Source organism: Aethalodelphis obliquidens, unplaced genomic scaffold (assembly GCF_003676395.1).
Source record: "Aethalodelphis obliquidens isolate GAN/ISIS:26980383/991018 unplaced genomic scaffold, ASM367639v1 scaffold15, whole genome shotgun sequence".
NCBI lineage: Eukaryota > Metazoa > Chordata > Mammalia > Artiodactyla > Delphinidae > Aethalodelphis > Aethalodelphis obliquidens.
This window is the reverse complement of record NW_020837959.1, coordinates 3,460,247-3,475,788: the sequence shown is the minus strand read 5'-3', so window position 1 is coordinate 3,475,788 and position 15,542 is coordinate 3,460,247. Positions and strand designations below refer to the sequence as shown.

General features: G+C 40.9%; 1 protein-coding gene and 1 long non-coding RNA gene across 2 annotated transcripts in view; one reads left to right on the top strand and one right to left on the bottom strand.

Annotated features, from left to right (window-relative positions):
- MYO16 (myosin XVI) overlaps window positions 1-15,542 on the top strand; it is a 401,447-nt gene that overhangs the window by 184,963 nt on the left and 200,942 nt on the right. The window lies entirely within an intron of this gene.
- The window catches only part of LOC113625360 (uncharacterized), a 38,323-nt gene continuing 26,289 nt past the window's right edge, over window positions 3,509-15,542 (bottom strand). The window contains exons 2-4 of the long non-coding RNA XR_003434635.1: window positions 5,781-5,877; window positions 5,518-5,664; window positions 3,509-3,741 (exon numbers count right to left, since the gene is read on the bottom strand). This is a non-coding gene — a long non-coding RNA (uncharacterized LOC113625360). The remainder of the gene's footprint in view (window positions 3,742-5,517; window positions 5,665-5,780; window positions 5,878-15,542) is intronic.

Below are 15,542 nucleotides of genomic sequence, written 5' to 3'. Positions count from 1 at the left end.
ATTAAGAAATTTAATTATTAGTACTATACATCACATCAATAAGTAAAAAGAGAAAAATCAATTGACCATTTCAGTAGGTGCCAAAAGACAAAAACATTCAACTCCCAAATCTTTTTTGAAATTAGAAATAAAAGGAGTCTTTCACATGAAAAAAATTATTTATCTCAAGACATCATATTCAGTTGTGAAATAAATCCAGATTCTTTTTAGCATTGATCCTAAAGTTGTAATCATTGTGATCAGAGAAGAAAATTAAGAGGAATAAACATTATCAAGGATAAGACAAAATTACCATTATAAGTAAAATGAAAGCTCACCTAGAAAATCCAGTAAATCAGTGGCAGAGTATTTTCTCTAATAATATATTTCAGTAATGTTTTGAGTTACAAAACAAACATATGCAAAAATAAAAAGATCACATATGTACCAGCCGTAACCACTTAGATAAAATAGATGAGCAGAAGTAGTCCTTTTAAAAGAATGCTGCTGAAGTATAAAATCTCTGTGAATAAGAATGACCTAATAGAGACGTTCACTCATAAAATGCAGTCACGAGAACAGGGACCTCGGAATCATAGGGCTTCAACTGTGAACACACACACACACACTTACACCCATGCACACTTAAATACACACCTCCTCTTTTAACTGAGCATCTCTGTTTTACCTGTTTTATATATTGGAATCCCTTAAGATTAGTATTCAAAGTTTTCATGATGGAAAAAAATTCTAAAACCATTGCTCTCAAGCATTCTAGTCTGCCTAAGAATTATTTATGCATATCTCCATCTGTTCCTGGCCACGCTAATCTCCTCCCCGTTCCCATGAAGCGTTCTGTCCTCCTGCAGAAAGAATCTGGCCAAACGTGTTCAGTGGATGAATGAGGGAACGAGGGAATGAATGAGTGGGTGAATGAGTGAATGAATCAAGGGATGAGTGAATGAATGAATGAGTGTATGAAAGAATGAGTGAGTGAATGAATGAATGTGTGGGTAAATGAGTGAATGAATGAATGAGTGGGTAAATGAGTGAATGAATGAATGTGTGGGTAAATGAGTGAATGAATGAATGAGTGGATGAATGAATGAATGAGTGGATGAATCAATGAATGAGTGGATGAATCAGTGAATGAGTGGATGAATCAATGAATGAGTGGGTAAATGAGTGGATGAATGAAAGCCTTGACACTCTTCCTTCTGCCTGGGTTCTCCTCCTGCACCTGGAAAACACTCATTCTAAACATTCATCTCGAGTCCCTCTGTCCTTTGGCGCTTTCCTGACTCCTTCCTTTGTCCTTCGTGGTCACAGGTAGTCTCTCCACGTTCTGTGCTTATCTCTACTGTGGACCTCATCATGGTTACATATTGTGTGCTTACATCGCTGTCTTTCCCTAAGAAGCAAATGTTCTAAGACTCGAGACCATGACTTAATCAGCTTAATGCCTCTAGATCCAGGCAACATCATTGGCACAGAATAGGTGTGCGACTAAATGGATGTATAAATAAACATTGTCATGAGTGTGTGTGTGCGCGTGTGTGTATAGATTTCTAATTTTATAGCAGTGATTCTAGGTGTAAATTTTGTTTTGTTTATTCTTCTTGAGACTTCGATTTGCAAATCATCAGAGGCGTGTATTTTACCAAGTATGAAAAATTCTTGGCCATCATCTCTGTGAACGTTCCCTTTTCCCTCTGGGACTCCTGTTAGATGCATGCTGTTCCTTTTCATTTTCTCTCTCCTCCTCTAACTTCTTTCATATTCTCTCTCTCTGTATCTCTCTGTGCTTCGTTCTGGGTAATTTCTGCAGTGCTTTCTCGTAGTTTACTTCTCTGTTTGGAGCAGCTGTTAATCTGATGTTCAATGCATACTTTGCATTTTAATTTCAGTGACTTTTTTTCCCATTTCTAAGAGTTCTACTTTGTTCTTTCAAATCAAATCTGATTTTTCTTAAATACGGTTTCTTGTTCTTTTCTCGTATTATATTTTCAGTTCTTTAGTTTGTTTTAAACATATTTGTCATACCGTCTGTAACCAGTCATTGTATTATCTGGAGCTCTCAGGCTTCTACTCTTGCTGTCTGTTACGTCTGATGACAGCTGCTCAGGGAACGTTATTTCTCCTGGTGTTTGTCCTTTGGGGTGTGAGTTGCTGCCTCTTGGTGGCCAGGCTGGGAGAGTCCTGTGTGGCCTGAGTCAAGGGTTACCCTCTAGAGGGTTTCTCTCCCTTTGGTCAGATGCTCAGGGAGTGTTACCCACCTGGGACCATTTTTATGCTAATTCTTTAGTTAAAATGTCCTAAGGACACACATGCAGTCTGAGTTTAAACCTCTAAAACCAAGAAAGGGCTGTCTGTGAGTATAACTTTTGTCTCCCAGAATCCTCCCCAGTGAGTTTCCCCAATGAGTTGCCTGTCTGTGTCTGTGGGGCAGGTATCTCTTCCCTAAGCCTTTTGATTGTCTAGCCTTATGTACTTTCTAGGGCCAAAACCATGTTCTCCTTCCTGTGTGGACCGTAGCCCCTTGGTTAATAGAATAAACCAAAGTTCCTGTAAACCCTAAGGTTCAGGTCACGGTTGCCTCTGGGCAACCCAGGGACTGCTCCTTTACTCTCATGTGTGCAGTTTCTCTGGTCCACACGGTCCCAGAAGTGCACTTCCCTAGTGATATATTTCTGTCTTGGAGAAATGAAGAGACTCTTTTTCTTCACTATAGATCCAGAGTGAACAGTGGTTTTAAGTTATTTTAAGATATGTGAGCTATCTGTACATGTAGAATAGATCACGTCGAGGTGTGTGTGTGTGATTGGAAGCACCTTTACGTTCACCCAGGAAATGGATATTACTAAATTTGATTATGGCTAAATATTTTGACAAATCCTAAACACTTCTGTACTTATTTTGGGAGTATTGTTGGAGCTAGCTAGTCCAGAGCGTTAGCTTTTAGACAGATTCATCTAACACTTTTATAGGAAATAAAGTACTCAAAACATCAATATCAACAGGAGGCACGATACATGGTGATGCTATGCTATTGTTGACAACCGGTTGGGTTATGTATAATATGATGTGTGTGTGTGTGGTGTCCAGGTATAGAAGAGCTTGCCCTTGGGATGCTGCGCACTCTCACCTGTTTAAGTATTTCATGGTAAACAGAACATCGTGCAGTGACGACTCATCTTATTTCTCAATCATCTCTTACATCAAATGCATTAGCTTGGGAAAATCACCCACGTGTTGTATCTGTAAACCCTCACCATGAATCTGCTGCTTGCTGATAACCTTTGCAAAACGCATTAGTAATAAAAAGAGACCCTGAACACTCAAAACAGCAGAGGACACACGTGATTGAAGGATTAAAGTGAATGAGGTCTATCGGATATAAATCTGCTATCACATTGAGCTGTTCTTCACAGTGAATCCTTTAAGAATGAAATAAAACTCAACTAGTTTGATGTAGGTTGCACAGAAGACCGTTTTTACTTATTTTTCACAAGAAGGATTACTTGCTGTATGTTCTACTAAACACAAGCCCCCTCCCGGTTGTCTGTGATGGGATCTCTGTCCTGGGTCCTCGGTAGGAGCCGCGGCTGGAGATGCTCGGCACACACACAGCTTCCCCGGAGGACTGGCCGCTGGTGCCTGATGCAGGAATGCTTCTGGTGGAATCTGCAGGACTGAACCCAATTCAAGTAAGAAGCAGCCAGAATGGAGGGATCCTCAGAGGTCAATGGCAGGAGACAGAACCTGAAGATGGACAGACAGTGAGCCCCTGCCCCCTCCCTCTTTGGAGAGCATCTGGAGAGAAGGAATCTACTCCATGTGAGAGGATCACCTTGGAAAGAGTGAGCTGCAAAGATGCATGAAGTAGCCACAAAACGGACAAGCATACACGTTTGCCCTTTTATTTTCTTAAAGAATGTTCCCCAGACATTGATTCCATTGAGAGAAATGCCCTTTCTTGTAGGCATTGCTATGGAAAGCTCACTGCAGCAATGAAAGTTCAAATTAATTCAAAATTAGCATATCCTGTCTTACTGCTTTGGGTACTACAAACACATCTTCCTCCTTGTCTCAAATCAAATTAATTTTGTGTAATTAACTTTGAACTTGCCTTAATATCTAGAAGTCAGTTTAATTATGCATACATAGAATAATCTATTTTGTGGCCTAATTGGCATAAATAGACCGTGTTTTGAGTTTGTAGTATAATCAATTCCTAGCTTCCAGAGAATACCAGCGAGGCCAACAGGTCTGCATTTCATGAATAGTGCTTTGTTTTATCTCTTCTTTGATTGGAGATTGTTTTTTTTTTTAAATCCTCTCTTATTGTTTCAAATAGTAACTCTATTTTTGACTATTTTTCTTTGTCTTGCATAATAAAATTACTATTACAAGCACATTTCCTCTAAGTATCCGCATTACTTCTAAGTTCGCTTCCCTTAGACAAGGGATTTTTTTTTAATGTTTGAAGAATCCCCAAGATTATAAAGCCTCTTAGACAATATGCTGAGAGAGTAAGTGCATTTACAGAATTGCTAACATTTGACTCCGTTATTAATTGAAATGCTCATTGAGTGTTTCTGATCCAGCCGATGGTGGATTGAAACATGCAGGAGCATTTCAGGATTCAAAACACCACAATGTTCACCTCTTCAAATATCGGTTTGCCTTCCAGACTTAGTAAGTCATCATTGCTATTCTATATGGTAGTGTTCTGTATGACGTAATGTGTCACTACACTGCTACAGTTTTATCTGTGTGCTTCTGTCTCCCCTGCTGACTGTGTAATGTTCCTGGACATGAACTTGGTCTCTTCCATCTTTGAATCCCAGTCATCGCAATCCTTGACACATGTATATGCTCAGTATTTTCATTTACTTGGCTAAAGCCTTACTATCTTAACTTAGCAGTGGATAATAACAAAAACATGGGCTCTGTCTCTCACGAACATATAATTTGTTCCAGTCTGTCTTTATAAATCTTCTCTGAGTCACCAAAGGAGCCTAGACCTACAGCAACAGGGTTATCTCTAACAGAGCAATTTTGATCATCTAAATTTTTGTTTGAAACCTTCTCTATTAGTGAGGAACGAGGGTGTAGGAAACCTGCTTTATTCAGGCCTGTGGCCCCAGTAAGAAAGTGTGACTCGTATTAAATTAAACATCTGAAGATACAGTGAAGAAATTGATGCATGAACGAAACTCAGCGTATTTGCTGTGATGATAAGAATGTCCATCCAGTGATAGAAATGAATATTTTGGCCCCCCAAAAGGAAAAGTATAAAAACATTTATATGAGTACCTGTTGTCCAAACATAAACACTGTATTTTTAGCATCGGACGCTGGGTAAATTAAATTATGGTTGATAAAATGTTGCCTTTAAATTTCTGCTGTAACTACAAGAATATTATTTACTGGGATCACATCATAATATACAGTGGTTGCTGAAATGCAAAATAGTAGCATATCATTAAACCTTAGAGCAATTTCCTGATCTAGATCATCATCTAGACGCAGTACCGTTGTTTAATGTAGTGTCATCAACATTTTAAACGTCCTGCCGTATCTGACCTTTCCAAATGGATCTTGATTTCTCTTTGGCTGATAACGTGTGATTGATTCCATTTAGTGGAAGATTTTCAATTTCAGCAGGAAGAGATCTCTTATCTGAAAAGGGAGATCAGTGGGAAGTGAGAAGGAGATTTAGAGCTGGTAGCAAAATCAGCTGATTAAGGTTCGAAGCCAGAGGAATAAAAACAAAGCACAGAAGAGATAAAACCTACGGCTAGATGTTTTCTTCTTTGTGCTGTGCCTCCTTTGGACTTCTTTCTCCTCTGTTACCACGGTGCTTAGGACAGGAACATCATTCTGGGAGAGGAGCTGAAAAAAGAAAGAAAGTGAGAAAGAGGCCATCCTACCTCATTAACAAATAAAACGTTCCGAAATTCATCACATCGGGGAAATCGGCCATGATCCCTCTCATTTTTAAAAATCATGACAACTGCGGTTTTAGTTAATTTGTGTAATTTAATTCTTGCCCCGCCCCCCCAATTTTAAGTTGTATGTCTTCTAACAAATGAGAAGTGAACAGCTACTGATTTTAATCTTCTTAATTTTAGAAGCTTTTATTTTCATAAAATTTAAGATTTAGGCTTAACTCTTTGAAGCGTTTAATACCTGAAATATAAACACTAAAGTTATTAGAAGCAGCAGATCGGGCAGAAAGAAGCTATCAGAGGGATTTCTATCCTGTTTAAATAATCCGCAGTACCAAATATCCATTTCAATTCATTTCTAAGGAAGTGTACGGTTTTGTACATTTGAAAATTGAAAATAAATTTGACAGTGAAGATGCATCTGAGCTCCATCATATTTGTCCTTAAAATGTTACTTATTAACATTTTCAAGAGTGGAATTGGTTTAGAAAACTATAAATTTATTTCTACAAAGAATGACAAAACAGTAATAGTGAAAGAGGGACCTGATTTCTGGTAGGTCACTATATCATTTCATTTCCTCAGTACTGGAGGGAAAAGTTAAAACAGAATGTTAATTATTCCACCAGAAGGATGAACATATTAAGACCAAAATAGTCATGACTACTGGTCTTGAAGATTCCAGAATCCATCTTTGGAAAAACTAGTTTTGAACATTTTTTTACTGATTCTGTACCTGTCTATGTAACTGGTTGTTTTTTAATATTCTTGTGTAACTTTTTGGATTTCTCATATTATCATCTCACAATTAGACTGTTACATGTGGAGCACAACATTCTGACCTTCAACAATAATGTTTTCAGAACGTTAGACTTTCCGTTAATTTGTAAATGTAAAGATAAAATGACAGGCAACGTGCCTGGGCCTTTTCTGTACATGTTATTTTTCTATGTAGAAGGATTTTGACCTAAAAGCACAATGCAACACTGGTGAGCTCATAGGGGTCACTTATTTGGACTTATCTGAACGCTTAGTTGAACTCAGTTACTTCATGAGTAGTGTTTTGTTTTTATTAATAAGTAGTTCAGATTTAGCATACAGGTGGAAATATTGGCGTAGTTCAGAGAAGTTTAGAACGGGAACTGAGGATCAGCAAAGGGCTCACTTTGAGTGCGAATGGCTTAATTCCAGTCATTTTTCCTTTAGATTATCTTGGCTCTGATTTTTTAAATTCTGTGTTGTAATATTATATGTGAACTATATTTTTATATAATATATAATTTTATCAAAAATATGTAGCACATTTATAATCACAAGGACAGGTCCAACAGACATATTTTTCTAGAAAATATTCAAAAATAGCAAAAAGAGGTACAATAGAATAGCAGGTCCTGGAGCAGAAGCCACATTTTCCATCCCTTTTTTCTTGACGTCATCAGGGTCAATTATGAGTAAAGGAGTATTTTTGTGTGTGCTAACAATCAATTTTATTTGGCTTTTCAATGAGAATTGATATTTATCCAAAAAATTGGGATATTTAGTTTCATTTATGAATCTCTCCTGAAATAACCAGTTCTAATATTCCATTTCTGAAATCATCTAGTTGCATACTTAGCCTTGGACAGGATTACTTTACTAGATATTACCTGCATTTTAATAAGGTGTTGTGGTTGACATTTTCCTGAATTTTATTTTAAAAATCTTTTTAAAATTATGGACGTAGTATATTTTTATTTTACTCATTTTAACTTCTTTAAAAAAATCCCAGTTTGCTAAAATGGAGATGCTGGTGTTTCTTACTAATATGACAGAGACATTCTAGCGTAATCTTTGGATGCTATCGTGATGCCAGGGCTGTGAGCTTTTGTACATGGGATTTGTGTCTCCCTTCATGCTTGTGGACATGCAGTTTTTTCCAGAAAGGTTAAGTTTGCTATTTGTCTAATTACATTATCCAGAAAGGCCATCAAACTAATTAAGTGAACAATTTATTTTTCTCTTTAAAAATGTTTTACTATTTCCTCACTCCTCCCCTCCCCTCCTTTTTCTCATACTTCCCTCCTGCCACTCCTTACAGAATTTAAGGCAGGTTTATCACCTCTGGTCACATATTTGCATGTTTGTTTCTTATACTAAGCTTTTTTTCGCTAGCACATTTCCCAAAGAAATTCCTCATTGTAGTATTTCTGGGGTTTTGTTTGTTTTGGTTTTATTTTGGCAAAAGAATGATTGAATTTCATAGCATCGACTTTTCTCTTACTTTTGCCAACCTTTGGTCAAAGAAAAAGAGTAAAGTTTGTGTTCACTACTGATTTAGGTTTTGTAAGAATGTGTATCAGGGGACTTCCCTGGTGGCGCAGTGGTTAAGAATCCGACTGCCAATGCAGGGGACATGGGTTCAAGCCCTGGTCCGGGAAGATCCCACATGCCACGAGCAACCAAGCCCGTGCGCCACAACTACTGAGCCTGCGCTCTAGAGCCCGCGAGCCACAACTGCTGAGCCCGTGGGCCACAACTACTGAAGCCTGTGAGCCTAGAGCCCGTGCTCCACAACAAGAGAAGCCACCGCAATGAGAAGCCCGCACACCGCAACGAAGAGTAGCCCCTGCTCGCCACAACTAGAGAAAGCCTGCGCACAGCGACAAAGACCCAACGCAGCCAAAAATAAACAAATAAATTTATTTTTTAAAAAAAAGGAAAATCTATGTCAGGAACATGGTTGACATGATCTCTATCGAAAAAGAGTCAAATTATTGACATTTAAGTTGTATATGTTAAATGAGAACTATTAAATATTTAAGTGTGTGAATGTGTGAATAAGTGGGGAAGAACAAATCTCTATGTGTGTATATATATGTGTGTGTGTGTGTATATGTGTGTGTGTGTGTGTTTATATAGACATACATATATATACGTGTGTGTGTATCTAATTGATTTCCCACAATTATGGGGCTGAGAAGTCCCAAAAGCTGCAGTGGGTGAGCTGGAGCCCCAGCAGAGCTGATAGTATACGTTCCAATCCAGAAGCAGTCAGGCTCAAGACCCAGGAAGAGCTGACGTTTCAGTTTGAGTCTGTAAACAGGAAAAGACAACGTCCTGGCTTCAGACAGTCAGGTGAGGGGTCCCCTCTTACTTGTGGAAGGTCAGCCTTCTTGCTCCGACTGGATGAGAACTATCAAAGTAGAGAGCAGTCTGCTTGACTCAGGTCCGCAATTCAAGTGTTAATTTCATCCAGCAACACCGTTCCAGACACACCCAGAATAATAATGGTAAATAATAATAAAATATGTGGACACCCTGTGGCCCCGCCAGGTTGACACATAAACAAGGCAGAGAGTATGGCTAAAACAGAGAGGGTTTTGTTTCAGGTGTGTGGCCTGGTCTGGCCTTGGCACAGGGGTCTGGCAGGAAGAGAATCCTGGTAGGTTGTGGCAAAGCACAGGCGGTGGGTCAGTGTCGAGTTATATGGTGGCCAGCTGCAGTGGGAGAGGAAGGTGCAGCACAGGAAGTGCAACAGAATAAGCATAGTCTGATGGGGTAGAGCTGTGTTACGGGGAGTTGTGGAGAACAAGTAGGATTTATTATGCAGGTGAAATACATACAAGCAGAGGGTTGACATGACGGCAGTAAGTAAACTTTGGGAAGATCGATCTGATGGAGAGCACACGTGTACACTCATTCCCTCCAATCCAGATGGACAGCTCCTTGGCCTGCTCCCTATGGGTGGGATGTGAAGATCGGCCTTGCCTTTTTAGTGGGAATACCGATCTGGGCAGTTTTAATAGGGTCTGATGAAGCACTGCTGTGAAGGAGGTGCAGAGTTCTGCAGAGCTCATAGGAAGGACATCCAGCCTCCAAGACTCCCCAGAGCCAGTGGCGTGTGAAGAAAAACAGGACTCGTCCTGGGTTTCGGATGTGTGCGGATTATGTTCCGAGTGAGGAGCACAGGGGGAGTGAGGACACAGAGGTGGATGAGAGCGGGATCTGTACGAAGGAGGGAAGGAAGTTCTGTGCGGCGAGAGCTCAGAGGGAACGAGGGTGACTTTGTCAAGACCGGCAGCTGGAGAAGGGCGTGGATTCCACTAGGGAGCTAGTATTGCAAAGGCAACTGGAAGCCATTTACGCATTTTGATTTGGGAAGAGAGTTCACTAAATTTCCACCTTGACTGCATGGAGGAAAGTGGATTGGACGTCAGATTGGAGACGGAGGCTCCTGCAGTGCTTGGGTGATGATTAGAATGGGTGGGAATGGAGACCCTGCAGCCGCCTCCCACCAACCCTGGGGAGTGGGGGGAGGTGAGCTGAGCTGATCTCCAGATGCTGGAGGCTGTGGGGATCCTGGAGGAAGGTGCGTCTGTCAGATTCACTGTGAATGAAACGTCAACCCTGGTAGTCAGATTTCCACCCAGCAAGGGAGGAAGGAGAATGTGGACATGGTGGTTATCCTGATCAGTGAGACTGGAAGGAAGGAGGGCAGAATAGGGTGGGTAATAGAAGTAATTCCCTTGAGAGGAAATGAAAATTGCCTTTAGACCTGCCAACTTGAAAAAGCTTACTTGATATGTTGGTAGGTTACACGCAGCGTGGAGTTTTCACATAGGTAGCGCTGCACGGACACCCATGCGAGTCCGCGGCGGGTCCCAGGAGAAGCCGGAAACCATGCATCCGTAGTAACTGTCCCTAAATGGTCACGTGTGGGAATGTCATCTTCTGGAACATTTACAGATTACAGACGTTTCGGTGCAGGTGTCTACCTCGCTCAGTATTTAAGACACAGGGTTACCTTTGGGTTTATCCCCCATCACGGGTGCCATGGATGTGATCTTATACACAAGGCCCTTTGGTGAGATTTCCCCTGAGCAGGATTTCTGCGCCTGTTCAGCCTTGACCAAGGCCTATTTATATGGACATACCTGCTGCCCCTCCTCCCACACAGAGCCAGAGCTGGCCTGGGGTGAGCTGGACTCGGGGAGGAATACAGAACGCCCCTCCTCCACCCGGCAGATGCAGCCCCCAGGCCTTGGCCAGTTAAACGGGTACGTGAAGGCCAGGCCCAGCCACCTGCTCTGAGCAAAAACTTCTCTTTCTCCGCGTTTCACTGATTCACTCATGTAATCACTGCTGGTTCTCTGTGTCTCTGCAAGAAGGAAAAGACGCCCCTTCCTTTGGCAGGAGGGGCCCCTGCCGGACACAAGGCTGAGAGCAGGGTGCTGCCTGGGGTTGGCCCCCTAGCACGTGTCCTGGGCCCTTTGGGCGGGAGGCAGCCGCTCTGTTCTGATGTCTCCACCTTTGTTTTCAAGAACTAAGTGAGTTCATCAGAAGCACAGAGGCATTCTTACCAGGAAAGATGGTAAGAGTTTAGAATTTGTTCCGCCAGATGTTTTGAAGAAATATTCCAACTGATTAGAAAAATATGGACAAACTATTCCGGGAATGTCACAAGACCCGAAGTCGCTCTGAATGCGTAATTTATTAAATGGATTCTGTTCTTTTCCTGAAGACCACTGGCAGGCTTTCCTCTCTCCAAACAAAACAGTTTGCGGCTAATATATTAACATTTTCATTGGGGGAGATTTATAGATCTGAACCTGTGGTTAATAAGAAATCTTATTCATATTCCATGGAGGGGGGATTTAAAATTAGTTAATACTTTCCAGATAGTTTCAAAACAATAAAGAAAAGAATTTCCTTTGAGGAGAAAGGTGGGGTCGGGGTGCAGGAAGCAGCAGGTTACCATCTTCCTTCATAAACTAGTAAACAGGGCTGCCTTTGTTGATGCCAACTGCTTGGTTTTGCCTTATCTGGTTTCTGTTTACATATTAAACTTCCCCGAGTAGAAGGCAGCTTTGCCCGTGGTGGAGAAGACATTGTTCTTTTGTGTTTATGCGGCAGATCAAACACCAGCAACAGATAGTGTTTGTGGTCTGTGAGCCCAGACCCCGTGAATGGGCCCGGCACATGGTTTGAGGTAGTGAGCTTTTTTATTTCTTTTCTTTTTTTTTTTTTTTAATTTCTATTTGAACCTTCATTCCCCATGTGTCCTAGGCACACATGCAGCCCCACAAGAGTCAGTTCCTGTCGGCCTAACAAGGGCGCCTGGTGAGCACAGGCAGGGCAGCTGTTTTTGTTTGTTCATTTATTCTTCAAGTAATCAGTTAATTTTGGAGATACAATTGACATATAACATTGTGTAGGTTTAAGGTGTACAAGGTGTTGGTTTGATACTTTCATATATCGAGACGTGATGTCACTCTAGCGCTAACACCTCCATCACCTCTCATAATTATCGTTTCTTTTTTTGTGGGAACAACTGTTAAGATCTAGTGTCTTAGAACTTTGATGTTTATAGTACGCCCTTGTTGACTGCAATCACTGTGCTGTGCATTACATCTCCAGACTTAGTCATCCACCAATTGCAAATTTGCAGTTTTAATATGTCCGGCTCGGCTGTGAGAGAGGAGGGTATGGGTGCCTGGAGGGGGACCCAGGCCCTTGAAATTTTGTTTTTTTGCAAAAGGTCATTGTTGGTATGTGATATTCAGATCAAATCACTGCCACCTTGAATAATTCCCAGTCCTCTTGTCCGAAGGGTGCCTTATGCTGGGGAGTTAGCGTTTTTAAGTTGCCCCTCTACACAGAAGAACTTTATTCCAGGATCTGTTTTCCTTTGCCACAAAGCGTAAGTATCAACACACGCGTGCCCCCCCGCCAACACCTTCAATCACACACTCACAGGCATATATACCACAGACACACACATGATTTTGACTGTAAATTTGACCCACCTTAGAAGATGTATTCCTGGAATGCTGTTTGTTGTCATGAAAATCAACAAGTTGGAACAATGGGACAGTTGACTAGAAATAGCACAAGTCATCAGTTGTTGTTACTGACTTATTTTAAATAAATTTAACTGTAGTGATAACCTTTTCTTATTCAAAGCCCAAGTAGAATTTTGCACTGTTCAATTGTAATATATGTTCGTCTGGTTTGCTGTTTTTTTATGTAAGTGAAAACAAAGTTATTTGTATATTTGGTGCAGGTGTGCTTTTCTCATAGTGATCTTTAAAAATGAGATTTATAAACTTAGTTGTTCAAAATAAATCACCTTCAGGTTTTGTAAAAAAAAAAAAAAAGTTGGGGGGAGACCCAAGGAACCTATCAAAAGCAAACAAACGAACAAAAAAGGCTTTTCTAGAGCTACTAACTAAGTTCCTCAAGTCGCAGGAGTGTGACTGAACCGACCATCGCAAAATTCCACTGTAATGTCAAAGATGCTTCAACCACGCACCCACCCGCTTCTCCTGGAGGCCCCTCCATGGTGACAGAGAGCCTGCCCAGAGACGCAGCACGTGCTTGGAAGCATTTCTCAGAAGCTTTGCTGAGTTGTTACCGAACCCAAGTTGCGTCCGCTTGCCTACACACAGTGAAGCCAGTCTGCACCACGATGTCGTGGTGAAGTCAAGGGCAGCATTTATTGCAGGCCCAAAGCAAGGAGTCCAGGCAGCTCATGCTCAAAAGACCCAAACTCCCCGTTGGCTTTCAGGGAAAGTTTTTGAAGACAAGGTGAGAGAGAGGGTTGCAGGGTGATCAGCTCATGGACACTCTTCTGATTGGTTGGTGGTGAGGTGACTGGGCATCAACATCATCAACCCTCTGGTCCCAGCCAGTCTGGGGTCTATGTGTTTGTAGGCAGCATCTAGTTAATTTTCTCCGTTTGTGGGGGGGTTTCCATATCTGCAAAGCAGCTCAAAGAACGCGGCTCAGAATAGCGTCTCTAGCCCTTGAGGAGAAGCTAAAGGTCCTTGACTTTGTTTAATGGTTAAACTATTATTATTTTGTCTTACTTGACTGTTTTCCTTTGCTTCTGCATTTTCTCACTTCTCTGATTATGTTTTTTCTTTGGAACTCAGGGAAGACCTAGGAAGCTAAAGTTTTCCATGAACAAGAGGCAGGTGGAGGACATTCCGGGGTGGTGGAAGGGAGTCTGTCCCAGGAAGGCCCCCATAGGGTCCTGCTTGGTTACAAGCTACTCTGTTTCATGCCTCTAGTGCAAGTATAGAATTGAGTCAGAAGAGAATAACTTAATCATAAAATATCCTATGAGATCTTAAAACCTCATGAAACTGCATTCTATTTAAAACACATCCATGTATAATAATAATTCCACTTGTTATTTACCTTCCCCCTGCATTTTTAAGCAAAATTTTAACTTGAGGAAGATGCCTTGTGATGCTATGCAATTTTCTTCCTCCTCCCATCCCTCTGCGGGAGACTTGTGACTGAGCTGAGAGACCCAGAGGGGTCAGGATGGAGCGTGTGTCCCTTGGCCAATTCCCGGCTTGGAAATCTTAAACAAGCTTCAGTTCCCTTGTAGCTTAAATGGGCACAATGATAGCTCTGCTTTTCAGGATCCACGTGACCATTAACTGGGACGTGCTTCTAAAACATCCAGTGGAGTGTTTGACACATTCTCAGTTCTCACCACCTTTCCCTTTGAGTAGAATTAGTCAAACAGCATTAATCCGTCTATGATTTTTAACATGCTACAGCCTGTTTGTTATAGTCTTCTACTCCATGGTGGAAACAACATCTGAGGCATTCCCTTGATGTGTCAAATCTTTTGAAAACAAAACAGCAACGATTCTTGGTTCCACAAATGCTAAGTCTCTGATGTTTCTGGCTCTGGACACTGAGAGATTATCTATACGTGGCCAAACGTTACTGTTCCGAGTTATGTGTGAGTTAAAAGGAGATGATAAAGAAAAAAAACAGATTGTTTGAGCTATCAGTGTATGATTTTGAGACATAAAAGGTAACATAAAAGACATTGAATATTGAGTTCTAAGATTTGAATACTGGGAATTGTGGAACCATTAATTAATAGGTGACATAGTTGGAAACTGTCAGATGAAACACTGGTACAGATTCACCTCGGTGGGTTTCGACCACTTTGTTGAGGTTAGGGGGGAAACATCAGCGGAGCATGGCTAGTCTACAGGGATGTCTATAAACCATGGCCCACAGTCATTCTTACCAATTTTCAAGTGTTAAAAACGTGGCAATGCACATGTGACTGTAAACCTTCGAGTGATTCACAATGGGAAAAAATAATCAAAGAGTGAGAGCTATGAACTTTTTCTTCTATTTACTCCTTTTATCTCAGAACAGACAAGCGTATTTTATAGTTTAAACAATTCTACATTGTTAATAGCATGTGTTATAATTTCTCAAAATGTTCCTTATTTCATTTGGCTTAGTTATTTATCTGATTAAGAGATTTGTTAATGACAGAGCACATTGACTAACGCTCCCCACATATGCAGGATACATTTTTTCCAGGAAGTGCTCTAATTCTGCACGCACATTGCAACCTGAATATAGAAAGCACATCCTTATTTAATTATCAGAAAATCCTCATGAACTAGAAATGGAGATTTTACTTCACTTTTAATCTGTTTTTACTCCATTTTATAGATACTAAGATAAAAGTCTAAAATGTCATCAGAAAGGGTCAAATAGAACTCACCTCTGTCTCAGATTCTTGGTTGTAATATTTTACTAGGCCTATTTTTCTAGGATTACTTTGTCCTGTGTGTGGTTTCACTA